The sequence below is a fragment of the Oncorhynchus keta genome, chromosome 11 (genome assembly GCF_023373465.1).
Source record: "Oncorhynchus keta strain PuntledgeMale-10-30-2019 chromosome 11, Oket_V2, whole genome shotgun sequence".
In the NCBI taxonomy this organism is placed as follows: domain Eukaryota; kingdom Metazoa; phylum Chordata; class Actinopteri; order Salmoniformes; family Salmonidae; genus Oncorhynchus; species Oncorhynchus keta.
Genome location: NC_068431.1, coordinates 46268292 through 46274370, shown reverse-complemented (window position 1 = coordinate 46274370; position 6079 = coordinate 46268292).

Here is a 6079-nt window from a genome sequence, read left to right as displayed (position 1 = left end):
TAGTGTTGTGGAGTAACTACAATGTTGATCCATTCTCAGTTTTCTTCTATCACAGCCATTAATAAACTCGGTAACTGTTGGACTGAGTCAACATTGGCCTTATTTAGTCCATGCATCTTATTATGTGACTTGTTAGGCTTGCCATAACAAAGGGCTTGAATACTAATTGACTCTCAAGACATTTCAGGTTTGATTCATTTGTAAACATTTCTAAAAACATAATTCCACTCTGACATCATGGGGTATTGTGTGTAGGCCAGTGACACAACATCTTAAGTGAATCCATTTTAAATTCAGGCTGTAACACTACAGAATGTGGAAAAAGTCAAGGGTTGTGAATACTTCCTGAAGGGACCGTATATTTCGTCTCCAATGTTATTGAAAACATAAATACATTTGCACAATGAGCACTTGTGTCTCAAACACATTGTTACAGTTGCTAGTTAGTGGATTTTAGCCATATTAGCATAGACATGACATCAGTCAAAGCACTCAAAACAAGACATGGTATCAAAATCCTCTGCCAAGTCCCCAACAACCGGATGTTCCGGTTTTCAGGGGAAATGGAAGGAGAGCCTGTGACCCGACTTCCGCTTTTGGACAATAACAAGACAAAACTCCATCTTGACACCTCCTCCAAATTTACTGGATTGGTTGAACAGTGCAGAAGATTTTTCTCGTCAAGACCAGTATGTAGGGGATTTAGTTCCAGGTGTATTATTTACGCCTACTGGGTTAGGTTATGGTATCAATAACAAGATAGAATGAGCCACATACTATTCCCCACATGGTAGCTTCTTGTCATTGTTGCTAGCTATCTGACCATCCAGAATCACAACACAAGGACTTCTGACCTACTGAAGTGAGTGCATTGTTTTCCTGACATTTCTATGCTCTTAGAAATGAAATAATATATATGATTTACTTGAGATATGTTTTATATCTCCACACTGATTAAAACATGTACCCTTTAACCCTGTTTTTAATCAATCATTAACACACTCTTCAAAGGCATTTGTATCATGCCTTTTTTTATTATTCTGTTTTCCTTGGTCAGTGTTTAGAGTCCAGAGTCTTGTGCTTGCTCCTGCACCTCATAATCTCATTGAGTTTCATCTTTCCTTTCCAGTAATCAAGAGCCAGTGACTGATTGTGTGTGTGTGTGTGTGTGTGTGTGTGTGTGTGTGTGTGTGTGTGTGTGTGTGTGTGTGTGTGTGTGTGTGTGTGTGTGTGTGTGTGTGTGTGTGTGTGTGTGTGTGTGTGTGTGTGTGTGTGTGTGTGTGTGTGTGTGTGTGTGTGTGTATTTTTTTACTACTAGCACTGACTTTGCTGATAGCTACTTTATTGAGGAAAAATGTACTTACTATGATTGAGATGTGATTGTCCCAACTAGCTATCTTAAGATGTATGCACTAACTGTAAGTCGTTCTGGATAAGAGCGTCTGCTAAATGACTAAAATGCATGTGTGTGTGTGTTTGTTTGGTTTTACTATCTTTGTGGGGGCATGAAGTCCTCACCAGGATATTAAAACAAGGAAAATTCAGACAAGTGAGGATATTTCTCAGCTCACCACAAGGAAAAAGGCTACATTAGGCTTAAAGGTTAGGATTACGCTTTGAGGTTAAGGTCAGGTTAAGGGTTAGGGGAAATATGATTTTCAATGGGAATCAGTTATTGGTCCCCACAAGGATAGTAAAACGAACATGTGTGTGTATGAATTTGTTTCACCCCCTTTTCCTTTCTTTCACAGTATGCATCAATTAACTGACAAAAAAGCCACCGGCTGTCGCCCACTATGTAGTTTGTGATGTTTTTTTGTACTCCAAATTCCATGTTTAAAAAACTAAAGACAAACGTATATTAATTATCCAGTCTATGTGCCCAATCCAACCACACAATCCCTGCCAACTTTAGCCAGCTATACTAGTGGTTTTAATTTAAACATTCATATTTTCACTTAGAGCAATGTTTCAGTTGGTGGAGAAATCTGATATGGATAAAGGTGCAGCACCTACTCACTATATTTTTTAGTATGACCTACATCAGTGCTGGCACATAACATGGAGATCACACCGATGAGCCAATGAGGTCAAGTGCATTCATGGGAAGTCATGTTGAGGTAAAAATCATCATACAATTAGTGGTGATGAAAAATGGAGTGGTGGATTTACAAATGCATTTTACAATGTGTGCTATGCTGTCATTGGCACTTTCGGCTGTTGGTGTGTGTTGACTGTGTGTTTGTGAGTGGAACAAAGGAAAATTAAGATCGTGTTTCACTGTAGCCCTACCTTGAGTGTGAGTCTCTGTGGAATCAGGATGTTGGATTGAGGGGCAGGACGTCAAGCCTGTTAAATATTGACTGGGAGTGTAATAATTAACCTGGCTTCAACTCCTGATCTTTATTAAACTGGGCACTCTCGCTGCCATTGCATTGCTGACAAATGCACCCTTAACTTCTTCTCCTTTGTTCGTCTCCTCTCACTGAGTCTGCCTTTGTCTTCACTCATCGCTGTTCTGTTTTTTAACTTTTCAGAATTTTCTGCTACATCTGACCGGTCTTCCATTATTTCTGTCTTTCTATCCTCGCACTCCCAAACCTTTGGCCTCGTCCTATGAAGGCCACTGGGCTGGCTGCAGGTGAGTAGGCGAGAATGGGGTAAGTTGAGAATTTTATTACATTCAGCATCATGATGTCAAGGGAAATATAGTATGCTTTCTATCAAAGATATCTACATATATTTAAGGTGTAGCCCTGGAAATAATCAGATTTCATGTAAACAATACGGAATGGGATAAGTAGAGCCCGGGACAGGGTAAGTTAACCCGCCTACAAATGTCTGTACTGAATGTGATACAACCACTAACTTATTAAAACCATTTCTATCTTTATTCCCCAAACACTTTTTTGTGTTTTAATAATTTGAAGCGTCTTTTAACACAAGCCTAACACCTAACAAACAATTTGTACTTTAAAAAAAAAAAACTATTTTAACATAGGCCTGGCCCTGTTGTTACCTCATATTCTAGCGGTAATCCCTTGGTAAGAAAACACTTACATTTGCTCAACTTGCCATTGGCTCAATTTATGATGACTTCTTCCTAAATATTTACTGAAATGATACATTTTGTGTTTCCTAGAAACGAGGTTGGCTCAACTTACCCATTTACCTCAACTTACTCACTCTCCTCTACTGCTCTGTGGTATGTTTGTCTGTCTGAATGTGTTTGCGCATATTCAAGACAAACTTCCTACGCTGTACATTCATAAGACCTGTTATTTAGGGAGAATAATCTTAAAAACATGTACGGTGGCGATCCATTAGCCCCGTGCCATGTCAACCATTGTTCCCAAGATAAACTCTCAGCATCAGTGGGGCTAAAGACTATCGCTTTGCCTTAAAAGGGAAAACATAACATTATCTTACAAACCTCAGTACTAGATTTTTCTAGTTCCAATTTCAAAGGCATGTTTCAACTGCTGTCCTAACAAGAGCCTGTTTAAATAAGGGGACAAGTTTCGCCACATAAGCCTACAAACATAATCAAAAGGATATGACATTTCACTGTTCTATGCAGTGACAGCTGGAGTAGATCAGCGTTTTAGGGAACACATTTGGCTTAAAATCCGCTCCTTACAAAGATAGTATTTTGAGACATATAATTAACAGATTTAATTACATTTCCATCATTCAATGTCTGTATGTGTGTGTGAGAGAGGGCAGGAGAATGGCATGCAATACATTCTAAATTATGTATTTCAAAAAATTTGAACTAACCCTAACTCAAGCATGTTTGGCTTTTGCTCAGAGTTTTTGTTAACCAAGGTAAAAAAAAAAGTAGGTGAGCAGTGTTTGAATTCAAATAAGCGTGCTTGGGTACTTTGCAAACCTTCACATATCATTTAAATGATTAATTATTAGGGAAACTTGTATTATTTAGCATAACAAGAACAGGCTCATTGTGTTTGTCACTGTTGATACAGTCTGCTGTTTCATACTGGCCAGAGTTAAAACATGAAGACCACCTGCCAAAGTTGTTAATATGAAATTATAATACACCGTTTATTAGACACTTTTATCCAAAGTGACCCAGGGTCATGCGTGCATACATTTTACGTGAGTGTCCTCAGAGGGAATCAAACCCATGACCTTTGGCATTGTAAGCACCATGTTCTACCAACTGAGTCACACAGCCAAAACACGACAATTAAATTCAACAGAGATAGAAAATATGAAAAGGGCAATGTTTGAGAGTGTGCCTGACAACAAGGGTGACTGAGTCAGACACGGGGCAACAGGGTCAGTGCCACCCATTTTTAATTGCTTTATTGTTTTGTTTTTCCCAAGATAGAGGTTTACTGTGAGGCAAAGTCTACAGAGATATCAGAGGAGAGGGACTGCTAAGCATGATAGGGGTCAGAAATAAAAGAAAAGAAATGAGTAACAATCTTTCATCTGGGATAAATTACCAGTATACCAAACACTAGATACATTTTATGGTGAAATAGTATGAGAAAACGGGAACATAGTTGAGAAGGAAGACACCCATTATGGTCAGCTTATGTTCACAATCCACAATCCACCCTTATATTGAGAGCCACCATAAAAAACCCTGTTATCTAGACAGAATGGCCAAAGGGCCAAGGTCTATTAGAGCATTGTGTGCTATGATGGCGTGTATAGCCGGTCATAAAGGTGGGGGGTTAAAGTCAGTTGCTATCGAAGGCTCCTCACATGTAACTTAACCCCACCATTCCCTGTCATTTATCTTACATTTACTTCTGTTTCAGGTGTTTCCAAGTGAGACATCATACACAAACCAGAAACAATGGAAGGTGTGACCTCAATCTATGAGCCTAGCTACATTAGCTTTGTAGCAATGAAGTATTATCTCTATCCTGTAGGAGGCGGTGTGCTACGGACAGCTTGTGGACAAAACTGGTGCTTGCTGGCTGTAACAGCAACTCCATGTGGAAGTTGCCTGGGTTCCAGTGGAGATGCTGTTACCTGCAGAGAGTTACCCCCATCCAGCTCTGACATAAAAATCAATGTGAAGAATATCCCTGTCCTTGTTAATGGCCATTTCATTCCAGTTATGATGTTTCTCCCCTTTTGGTTGAACTCACTCACATTTGCTCTACCCACATTGTGATGTGTTTTGTAATGAGATTCATTGTTAAGAACAGTCTCTTGATCATTCGACAGATAGCAGCTCCTTGTTCTCTATAACAACATCAGGTGAAGGTATTTATGCACTCCAAACGTTGGTTAGAATGCAGAGTCAGGCTAAAAGAAGAATGGGACGCATGTTGATGACCTATGAATTGACAGCCATTGTTTGCAACACGACTGCCTGTCAGTTATGTAGGCCACTGCCGTGTCTGTCCTACTGAGCACACACAGGTTAAGATAGAGAAAATTAGCTCATTGATATGTTTGATAAATTATCAGGAAACTATTATGTATTTATGAGACCACTGATAATATCCTGTATAGTATACATTTGTAAGTTATTTGAAGCCAATAAGTTTTTGTTTGTTGCAAACCTTGGAAATAAATATTGAAAACATCACTCTCTAATTATTATTTCAATTGAGTGCTACCACAGGGTGGAGGTGTTTCAACATATCTGCCAGGGAGGGGCTAAGGTTAATGCAAAAAGAGTCCCAGATTTACTGTCATTAGACTCTCCCCCTCACACACCCCTTTATCCACTCTTATCCAATGTCTTAGTTCCACTAATGTTCCTATGGTTTATAAGAAATTCCTGGTGTACTAGGAAAACACCCAAGAACTCAATGAACTTACTTTCATTTTCACAATCCAGTCCCAAGATGAGTCACCTTCATGAATCAGTCACCTTCATGAATCAGCCCCCTCCTTTTTATTGCAGGAAACTCAGTGATATTACCAGTCAGAGGAGTTTCACAGTGTACTTGATAAGAAACATATATTTTCATGTCAGCTGTCAGATTTTCCACCTCAAATAGTAAGTATTAATAGTTTATCACTGTCTGCTAGTGTGTGTGTGTGTGTGTGTGTGTGTGTGTGTGTGTGTGTGTGTGTGTGTGTGTGT